The sequence below is a fragment of the Pan paniscus genome, chromosome 18 (assembly GCF_029289425.2).
Source record: "Pan paniscus chromosome 18, NHGRI_mPanPan1-v2.0_pri, whole genome shotgun sequence".
Taxonomy (NCBI): domain Eukaryota; kingdom Metazoa; phylum Chordata; class Mammalia; order Primates; family Hominidae; genus Pan; species Pan paniscus.
The window spans coordinates 9,908,317-9,919,729 of record NC_073267.2 but is presented as its reverse complement, the minus strand read 5'-3'; positions in this window follow the sequence as shown (position 1 = coordinate 9,919,729).

The window sequence follows — 11,413 nt, the reverse complement described above, 5'->3', positions numbered from 1 at the left end:
AAAATGAAGACTCAGAGAAACAATGGAAACGTTTGAATTCTTTTTATTCCACCATGAGCATTAAGGCATCCATGGTTTTTCCTATGGATGAATGCCATCAAATGATCTGGGTTTTCTTTCTGACTCCACCCCTTGCTTGCTGTATGGACTGTAAGGAATCCTTTTACTTCTGCATGCCTTTGTTTTCCTCATCTATAAAGTGGGGATAATAAAGTCCAGATGCAATGGTTCACATCTGTAATCCCAGCACTTTGGGAGGCTGAGATGGGAGGATCGCTTGAGGCCAGGAGTTCGAGACCAGCCTAGGCAACAGAAAAAAAAAATCACAAAAAATTTAAAAATTAGCCAGATGTGGTGGTGCATACCCATAGTCTCAGCTGCTCGAGAGGCTGAGATGGGAGGATTTCTTGAGTTCAGGAGTTAAAGTCTACAGTGAGCAATGATCACACCACTGCACTCCAGCCTGGGTGACAGAGCAAGACCATGTCTCTTAAAAAAAGGGGGGGAAAATGAACTTTTTAAAAATGGAAATAATGAAATCCACCTTGTAGGGTTGTTGTAAAGATTAGATGAATTGAGTTGATACATGCAAAGTCCTTCAAAGAATGCTGGCCATATTCGGCATTATTATTACTTTTCCATTCTTGTTTTTTGATTTCTTGAATACCTACTAAGTGCCAGGTTCTGAGCTAGGAGCTTTTGCCTATATGATCTAGCTTAAAATTGATATGTTGCTCATCATGGTTTTTTGCATTAATTTTGATTTGTTAAAATATTGCATTGAAACATTATTCATCTTGGTTGCTGAGTTTGAGGGACCCCCTTAAGTTTTGCATCCAAGGCCTCACTCACCTCACCCTAGTCTCAGCCCTGAGAAAGGCACAGTAAATTCAGGTCCACTCCTTGTGCCTCCCCAGCCCCCTCCCTGCCTGCTGTCTACTCTGCAGGCACCTCCCTTCAAAGCTCCTTTCCCTGGTTTTTCGGAGCTCAATGCCCCTTGGATATATTCTCCCTTCTTTCTAGACAAGCTTCTCATTCAGCATGGTGACGGTGACTCACAGTGACGGTGACTCTACTATATTAACCCCAAGGTCAATTTTGTGTGATGGGAGAATCACTGGCTGATTGCAGAAGAGGGACAGAAGGCTGTAGCTGACACAAGCAGCCCAGAGAGGCTGGTGGCAAAAGAACAATGGGGAAGTCACAGTTTCTGGGGACATTTCTGCAGCAACAGACTTGATGGCCACGTAAATCTGGGTATAAGGAAAAAGGAGGGGCAGAAGGTGACTTGCAGGTTGGTGGTCCAGGTACCAGGGAGGATCGGTTCCATTCATGGCAGGGAGGAGGTGGGTGCCTGAGAGGTGGGGGGATCCCGCTATGCCCTGGTCCTCCCTGGGGCTATGATTTCTACCTGTGCCTCTCAGTTAAGCACAGCTAACTCCGTTTAGGGGAAAGATCATAGGCTTGGAGTCACAGAGGCCTGGGCGTAGAGATATAATTTTAATAATCACACTGAGTTCTAGTATGAAAATAGAATTGACGTTGAAACTAGAGGGGGCAGAAAACACTCATCCCTGGTTCCCTGCTCCCAGTTTGTTGCTAGGAGCTTCAAGAAAAGGTGGCTTTGGAGCAGCCATTCCTGCCTAACAGCTCTCCTTTGCTCTGGTAGACGTGGCTGTTGCACAGCACAGTTCTCCCTAAGTGAAGGCTATGCAGAAGGCACAAGCACCTGTTTCCCTCTCGGGTTGCTATGATCTGAATGTTTATGCCCCCTAAAAATGCATACGTTGAAACCTAATTCCCAATGTGATGGTACTAGAGGGTAGAGCCTTTGGAAAATGATTAGGTCATGAGGATGTTTCTGTCATGAATGGGATTAGTCCCTGCTATAGTTTGGTTGTCTGTCTCTGCCAAACCTTGTGTTCAAATTGGATCCCCAGTGTTAGAGATGGAACCTTGTGGAAGGTGTCTGGGTTATGGGGGGGCGGGTCTCTCATAAATGGCTTGGTGCTATCCTCACAATAATGAGTGAGTTCTCTATTACTCCCTGCAAGAGCTGGTTGTTTAAAAGAACCTGGCGCCTCTTCCCTCCCTCTCTTGCTTCCTCTGTTGCCTTGTGATCTCTTCATATATGGACTCCCCTTCCCCTTCCACCATGAGTGGAAGCTGCCTGAGACCCTCACCAGAAGCCAAGCAGATGCTGGCACCATGCTTCTTGTACAGCCTGCAGAATTGTGAGCCAAATAAACCTCTTCTCTTTATAAATTATCCAGTCTCAGGTATTCCTTTAGCAATACAATTCCTTTAGCAATAGCAACACAAATGGACTACAACAATATCATTATAATGGGAACCCCAGAGAGCAAGCTAGCCCCCTTCTACTATGTGAGGACACAGCTGGAAGCTGCCACCTGTGAACCACAGAGTGGGCCCTCACCAGACCCTGCACCTGCCAGTGTCTTGATCTTGGACTTCCCAGCCTCCAGAACCATGAGCAACAAATTTGTGTTGTGGATAAGCCACCTAGGGTATGGTATTTTTGTTATCACAGCCTGAATGGACTAAGACACGGGTATAGATGGTACGAGGCAGATAGTTATGGCTCATTTGGGACACCAGACTTCTTAGGATATAAGGAGATGATCATAGTCAACAGAGGGGGCTCCTTCATTCCTTGGTTTTTTTCTTTCCTTCTCCAAAGAATGCAGACTCCATAAGACAAAGACTTGGTCTGTTCTGTCTGCTGCCGTCTCTGGCAAGTGGCATCAAACAGAAGCTCAAATATTTTCTGAGCCAATGTTTGAATGACTCCATTCAGCAATAAACAGGGAGTAACAGAATTAAAGAAGGCTAGATTATGCAGGATTGCATAGGTGTAGTTTGAATGTACCCACTGCATACATCTCCTCCCAGTCTCACTAAAAGGATGTTGCATGGGGAAAGGTATGGGAAACGGGAGAGGATTTAGGAAACGATTGTGATTTTAAAATGTGTAGTCTTTGGGCACAGTGGCTCACACCTACAATCCCAGCACTTTCGGAGGCTGAAGCAGGCGGATCACCTGAGGTCAGGAGTTCAAGATCAACCTGGCCAACATGGCAAAACCCTCTCTCTACTAAAAATTCAAAAATTAGCCAGGCATGTTGGCAGGCGCCTGTGATCCCAGCTACTCAGGAGGCTGAGGCAGGGAGAACTGCCTGAATCCAAGAGGCAGAGGTTGCAGTGAGCCGAGATCGCACCACTGCACTCCAGCCTCGGTGACAGAGCAAGAATTTGTCTCAAAAAAAAAAAAAAAAAATTGTAGTCTTTAGACAAGCCTCCCTCTCTCTGTGGTTTAGTCCAGGAACTACTTTGATTCTCTGGGTGAGAGCTTCATCATGTAACCACTTAAAACTCCTAGATTCTACCAGCAAAATAGTCTTCATTTTTTGAGACTCCAGGGTCTTAGAACCAGAGCCATAAGGCAGGATGGACCCTGGTGGCTACAAGCCTGGGTGGGCATTACAGGTGATTTTGCCCATCTTTAACAGGGATAAGCTGCTGAGGCAAGCACATGTTTTCATGTACGTGAGTGCACCAGGCATGGCATTAGCCTGTGAGATTGATAAGGCTGCCCTGTTCACACTCTTATGTCCCCTGAGTGCCTAGCACTGAGCACACAGTAGGTGCTCAATGGATACTTGTGGAATGCACGTGTTCCCGGTTGTATGGTGTCCCTCAGAAAGATATATTGAAGCCCTAACACCCAGGACTTGTGAATATGACCTTATTTGGAAATAGGCTTTTTGCAAATGACATCAAATTAAGATAAGGTCATTGGGGTGAGCTCTAATCTGATAGGACGGTGTCCCTAGGAAAATGCAAAATTTGGACACAGACACAAACACCCAATAATCACACCATGTGATGACAGAGGTGGAGACTGGAGTGACGCATCCTTAAGCCAAGGAACACCAAGGATTACCTGCAACACCAAAACTAAGAGGAAGGCACAGGACCAATTCTCCCCTACGGCCTTCAGAAAGAACATGGCCCTGCCCAACCCTTCTTTTGAACTTCTGGCCTCCCAAGCTGTGAGCAAATACATTTCCGATGATGCAAGCCACCCAGTTTGTGGTCATTGTTACAGCAGCCCTGGGAAACAAATGCAGGATGTTAGTATGACCTCATTGTTCGGATTTCTGTGTGAGCTACCCCTCAGCTGCTCCAAATGACCCACACAAACACTAGAACACAAACATGCAGTTCCCTGACTCCCCACCCCATCTCCCGCACAACCTTGAAACCAAATTCCTGACACCAAAGCTAATTTTACCTTTCAACCTGCATGCAGCTATTTTTATTCCAAACTCCAATCTCGGTTCTGTTGAGCTCCAATTAACAAGGTGGCTGAGGTCTTCCTGAAAGTCTCCACAGACCTGCATAATTCATCTCCTGTGTTCTCGAAGTCAACATTAAACAAAGGAGGAGACTCCAGCTCCAGACCAGTCTCTAGTCTGGCGGTTCCCCAGGTGGGGCCAGGGACAATTTGCACCAGCAGCAACTGGGGCACTGGTCAAAACTGGAGATCCCTAAAAGGATAGCCTGAACCAGTCTAGGGGGAGAGGTCAGGCACCTGCATTTTCAGCAGGTGTACCAGGATATTCTGGTGTTTGCTAAAGCACTACCTTGTTAACTCTTTATCCACAGAGTTTCCCAAGCATGAGGGTCTGGGTTCCAGCCATAGCTAATGAACCTGTGGAAGAGAGAATTCTCCCTATTTTATTTTTCCTCTTCCCAGTTGTCCTGGAGTGGGCACTGGGGTTGGCTGTTCTCGGGCGCATCTTGGAATTTCTCAGCCTAGTTTGCATGGGGAAGATAGAGGCCTATTCAGATGAGGTAGAGGGGGTGAGAGTGGGTGAACTGAGGCAAGACATCTTCAGTTCCTTCCCAGCTTCCCTTCAAGGGGTAGGGTCTCTGACCCCAAAAGAATGCCTCTGCCCTATCCTTACAATCATCCCCTAAGTCTGCTTTTCAGACCTGGCTGATTCTTTGATGAGAGTTCTCAGCATTTGTTTTCATTTTTGTTTTTGTTTTGGTGTTATCTCAATGCTGCCAGTACTACCTGAGGCAGGAAAACCCACCCTACCCCTAAGTAAATCCATTCATTTAGCAAATATTCAGTGAAACTGAATATATGCTAGGGGCCTGGCTCACACCCATAGCCCCAACACTTTGGGAGACCAAGGTGGAAAGATCGCTTGCGTCCGGGGGTTTGAGACCAGCCTTGGCAACACAACAAGACACTGTCTCTACAGAAAAAGTTAAAATTAGCTGGATGTGGTTACTCATGCCTATAATCCCAGCTACTTGGGAGGCTAAGGTGAGAAAATCACTTGAGCCCAGGAAGTTGAGGCTGCAGTGAGCCATGTTCACACCCCTACACTCTAGTCTGGGCAACAGAGCAAGACCCTGTCTCAAAAAAAAGAAAAGAAAAGATGCTAGAGGCTGTGCTAAATACAGAAGTGAACAAGACAGACCAAGCCCCAGTTATAAGGCCTTTGCTTCAGTAGGAAAGAAAGACAGTTAACAACCAATAGCACGACATGATATGGCTTGATTTCAGAGAGCGGTCAGGGCTGAGGGTGGTGGTGTGGGGTCATGGAAGGGCCAGTTGAGATAAGCTGGCCAGCAGGGTCTCTCTGAGAAAGTGACAGACACCAGAGACCTGGATGAGTTGAGGGATGGGCCATGGGACTACCAGGTTGAAGAGAATTCCTGCACCAGGGAGCAGCTAATATGCGGCCCAGGTCATCAGGGTCCCAGGCATGTTTATAGACCAGCAAGGAGGCCAGTGTGGCTGGTCTGGAAGGGGAAGATAGGGAGGGAGAGGAGGGGAAAGCTAGTGGGAGGTAGGGTCAGAGACAGGCAAGGTCAGACCATGTAGGGACGTGCAGTTGTCCAGGTCAGAGATCATCTCAGGTTAGGCTAGGATGGAAGTCCCAGAGAGGCAGCAGAGTGGATGGATTCAGGATGAGTGTGGAGTTGGCAGGACGCATGGATGGATTAGATGTGGGAGGAGGGAGAAGGAAAGAGGAAGCTATTTTAGTTCCTAGACACTGACAGGATATTGCATAATATAAAAGAATCATTCACTTTTTAGAGGTGGTAATGGTATTGCCATTGTGTATTTCTTAATTGTCCTCACCTTGTAAAGATACATGCCGAAACTTTAAAAAATGAAATGGCCAGGCATGGTGCCACCTGCCTCTAATCCCAGCTACTCGGGAGGCCAAAGTGGGAGGATTGCTTGGGCCCAAGAGTGTGAAACCAGCATGGGCAATACAGTGAGACCCTGTCTCTAAAAAATATTTAAAAATTAGCTGGGTATGGTGGTGCACACCTGTAATCCCAGCTACTTTGGAGGCTGGGGCAGCAGGATTGCTTGGATCCCGGAATTTGAGGTTGTAGTTAGCTATGATCATGCCATTGCCTTCCAGCCAGGGTGACAGATCAAGGTCCTGTCCCTTAAGAAAAATAAATAAATAAAAAATAATAAAGTCACCCAATTATTTCACATTAATAAACGCATGAGGGCTGGGCACAGTGCCTCGCACCTGTAATAATCTCAGCACTTCAGGAGTTTGAGGCGGGAGGAGTGCTTGAGTTTGAGACCAGCCTGGGTAACAAAATGAGACCCCCCATCTCTACGAAAAATCAAAATTAGCCAGGCATGATGATGCGTGCCTAGAGTCCTAGCTACTCAGGAGACTGAGGCGGGAGGATCACTTGAACCCAGGAGGTCAAGGCTGCAGTGAGCCATGATCATGCCACTCTACCCCAGCCTGGATGACAGCGAGAACTTGTCTCTAAATAACTATAAATAAAATGAAATGATATAATTCTGGCATTTATCTAAAATAGTATGGGAGGGGAAGCCTTTTGGGAGCTGGAAATGAAAAAAGAATTGGTCACACGTTGATCATTGGTGAGGGTGAGTGATGGGTCCATGGGTTTTCATTGCCCCATTCACTCCACGGTTCTATTAATCTACGATTAAAATTCTCCTTAACAAACATTAAAAGAAGGCACCATTTCCAGGGTGCAGAAGCCTGAGAAAGGGGCAGGTCTAGGATGACAGATGGAGAGCTTCCTATAGATGTCGAATCTGGACTCTACTGTTCACAAGAGCCAAGATGTGGAATCAACCTAGGTGTCCAACAATAGATGAATGAATAAAGCAAATGGGGTACCTATACACAATGGAATACTACTGAGCCATAAAAATGGAGAAAATCCTGTCATTCATGGCAGCATGGATGGAACTGGAGGATATTATGCTAAGTGAAATAAGCCAGGCACAGAAAGTTAAATACTACACATTCCCACTCATATGTTAAAGCTAACAAGGCTGATGTCATAAAAGTAAAGAGTAGGGCAGAGGATACTAGAAGCTGGGAAGAGTAGGGAGAGAGGAGGAATAGGGAGAGATTTATTAAAGGAGATTTATTAAAAATTCCATCTAGAAGGGAGCAGTAGGTCCTAGTGTTCTATAGCACTGTATGATGACTATAACATAAGTTCCAAATAGCTAGAAGGATGATATTGAGCTTTCCCAACACAAAGAAATGATAAATGCTTGAGATGATGGATATACTAGTTCTCCTGATGTAATCATTATACATTATATATATCGAAACATCACTGTGTGCCCCACAAATATGTATAGTTATAATGTGCCAACTTAAACAATTAATACAGAAAAATTAGCCAGGCATGGTGGTGCATGCTTGTAGTCTCAGCTATTTGGGGGGCTGAGGAAGAAGGATTGCTCAAGCCCAGAAGGTCGAGGCTGCACTGAGCCAAGATCAAGCCAGTGCACTCCAGCCTGGGTGACAAAGTGAGACCCTGTCTCAAAAAAAGAAAAAAAAAAAGATAAAAAATTAAATTAAAATTTTAAGCTCCAGACTCTGGGTTCAGACCTGAGACATCACAGAGAGGGTTACATACCTCCGCTACTCTCATTGGAGGCTTCATTGTCACCTCCCTCTTTTAACCTCCTGCTCAGAGGTTTCATTATTTGCCACCTTCCTCACACACCCCACCCTAGAACCAGCTACATAATTTATGGGACCCAGTGCAAAGTGAAAATGCAGGACCCTTTCGCAAAAATTACTACAAATTTCAAGATGGACTTTGCAGAGCATTCAACCAAGCTGGGGCCTTTCTGAACATGGGTATTTGTGCAAGCGACCCAGCCCCATACCTGCAATGACACAAGTCCTGCCCCACCCTGCAAAGATTGGAGAAATCATTCACAGGTGCTCATCTAAGAAGCACTGGCATCTCTGGCCACCATGACTGAATGACTTCCTTTCTTCACCCATTTATTCAGCAAGCATTTTTGGTGTATCTGTTACAGGATATTATGCTGGGGAAGGGGGTTACAGCAGGATCTCCCAATCTCAACACTGTTAACATTTGGGGCCAGATCATTCTAGTCCTGTGCTGCCCTATACACTGTATTTAGCAGCACCCCCGCCTCATCCCACCAGATGCCAGGAGCACCTATTCCCCCAAAATATCTTCAGACATTGCCAAATATTCCCTGGCAGGCAAAGTTGCCCTCTGCTGAGAACCACTGGGCTACAGTGATACAAGGAAATTTGGAGGCACTCCTAGTAAGCTTTTCCTTTGTAGAACGTATCACATTCATATTTTTAATTACTTTTTACTTGTTTGTTTAATGCTGGCTCCTCCAAATAGGCTGCAGTTTTCACGAAAACAGAGACAACCTCCCATCTCTGTTTTGTTATCAGCTGCATCTCTAGCCCCCAGCACAGTACCCAGGAATGGTAGGAGCTCAACAAATACTTGTTGAAGGCATGCATGTTGGAGGAGACAGGCAAATGGCAGACGGAAACAGTGGAGTGACTCAACGTGGAAAAAGAAAATACACAGATGCGTGTACAAGGAAAGCATGCATCACAGAGGAGGAAGAGATTAGCTATCAGGGAGAGGAGACTCCGGGAAGTCTACACGAGAGACTCAGCAAATATTTAAAGGACAAATAGGGATCTGTCTGGTGGACTGACAGGGCTGTGCATTCAGACAGCAGCACCACCATCCGTCCACAAAGGCACCAAGAGAAACAAGGCTGCACTCAGGAACACAACGATTATGATGGTGCAAGTGAGTGAGCTGGAGACATAGGTATGGTCCAGTCCCTGGGCCTGGATGACCATTACACTATTAAACAAATGAATAACAAGTAATTAACAATATGAGTGTGATAGGTTCTAGACGCTTTACCCAGGCGGCACTGAGTATCCATTGAAGGGTTTTAAGCAGCCGCCTGGTTTGGCGGGCTCTCTGTTTGTAGATAGTCGTGTGCAGAACAGATTGAAGAAGACAATCTGTAAGCAAGCAGGCATCATAGCAGGGGCACCTCTGCCTTTGCTCCCTCCTGGACCATGAGGTGTGGCACTGCCCTGGCATTAACCAATCTCCTGCAGTCACTCAGCTGTGTTACCAACTGCCCTAGTCAGCTCAAGCTGCTATAATAAAACGCCATGACTGTGTGGCTTAAACAACAGGCACTTATTGTGAAGGGCAGGAAGTCCAAGATCAGGAAGCCAGGAGGATTGGGTTTTGATAAAGACTCTCTTCCTGGCTTGCAGACAGCCACCTTCTTGCTGTGTCCTCACGTGGTGGAGACAGAGGAAGAGTCTGTCTCTTTTCCTCTTCTTATGAAAACACTAATCCCTCCCCCCCCCACCCCCCCCCGCCATGGGGGCCCCACACTCATGACCTCATCTAAACCTAATCACCTCCCATAGGCCCCACCTCCTAACAACATCACACTGGGGGTTAGGGCTTCAACCTATGAATTTTGGGAAGACACAGACTTTCAGTCCATAACACCAGGGCTCCTGAAAGTCCCCGGGCCTGAACACCTGAAACTGCCTTGTGAATTATTCAAAGCACTAATTTGGGACTGAGTGTCTTCTCGCATGTTTCCTCTTTGAAAATCAGAGCTGACAGTAACTCACGCACAGAGGTGCTATGGAGACAGCAAGGCTTGAGGGGGCCCTCTGCAGACAGACTCTGCCATGGGCCACACTCCAGCTGTGTAGCTTCGAGCAAGTAACTTCATGGCTCTCAATTCATTCTCCTCATCTAAAGATCCGGGGGAAGGATAGTACTTGTGTCGTGAGATTGATGTGAAGGTTAAAATTAAGAGTTAACCTATAAAACATCCCTCAGCAGTGTCACTGTGACATAGTGTCAATAGCCAGCCTGTTTGTGGTCCATTTATCTCTCACTCACCCCCTCTACAGCCATCAATCATACCAAATTAGAGAATGTATTTTGAAAACACCATACTGAGTGCCAGAGCAGGGAGCATGATGGTCACCAGGTTAAAGGCTCAGGACTCAGGCTTTTTTTTTTTTTTTTTTTTTTTTTTTAACAGGATCTCACTCCACTTGATCAGGCTGGAGTGCAGTGGCACAATTTCAGCTTACTGCAGTCTTGCCCTCCTGAGCTCACGCGATTCTCCCACCTCAGCCTCCTGAGAAGCTGGGATTACAGGCGCACACCACCACGCCTGACTAATTTTTTGTATTTTTAGTAGAGACAGAATTTCGCCATGTTGCCCAACTTGAATTCCTGGACTCAGGAGTTCAAGCGTGCCTACCTCAGCCTCCCAAATTGCTGGAATTACAAGTGTGAGTCACCGCGTCCAGCTTTATGCAATTTTATATTGAGCCTTGACAGAAAGAGTACTCCATAGGGCAACGGCTCTTAACTGCAGGTGATTTTTGCAGCATCTGAACATTTGGCAATGTGTGGGGGCATTTTTGATTGTCACAGCTGAGGGGGTGCTACTGGCATCTAATAGATAGGTTCTACAGAAGCTGCTGAACATCCTGCAATGCATGGGACAGCCCCCCACAACAAGGAACTGTCCAGCACAAAATGTCAATAGTGCTCAGATTAAGAAACCCTGATCTAGACACTGCTAGATCTTGGTAGAATGAACACAGACTTTTTGGAGTCAGGTAAACCTACACTTAAATTCCCATCATGCCACTTACTAGCTTATGGCCTTAGACAAATCACTTAACATCTCAAAGATGACACATTCCCAGAGTATGTTGCTCAGGATTAGAAGGAGCAAAACATCAGCACCTAGAAAAATGACTAGCACATGGCAAATGCCCCAGACATTTGTGATTGCCACCCAACAGCCATTCTCGAACTGCCTTCCTGCTCTGGACACTGACATGAAAGACGTGATGACGGTGCAGCAGCAGCTATTTTGGCTCCAAGAGGGAGAAGGCAAAAAAGGCTGAGAGGCTGATGCGGAGCCCAGGTGCCATGGAATCAACCCTGGATCCAACTCCTCTCGAGTTCTGTTACGTGAGAAATA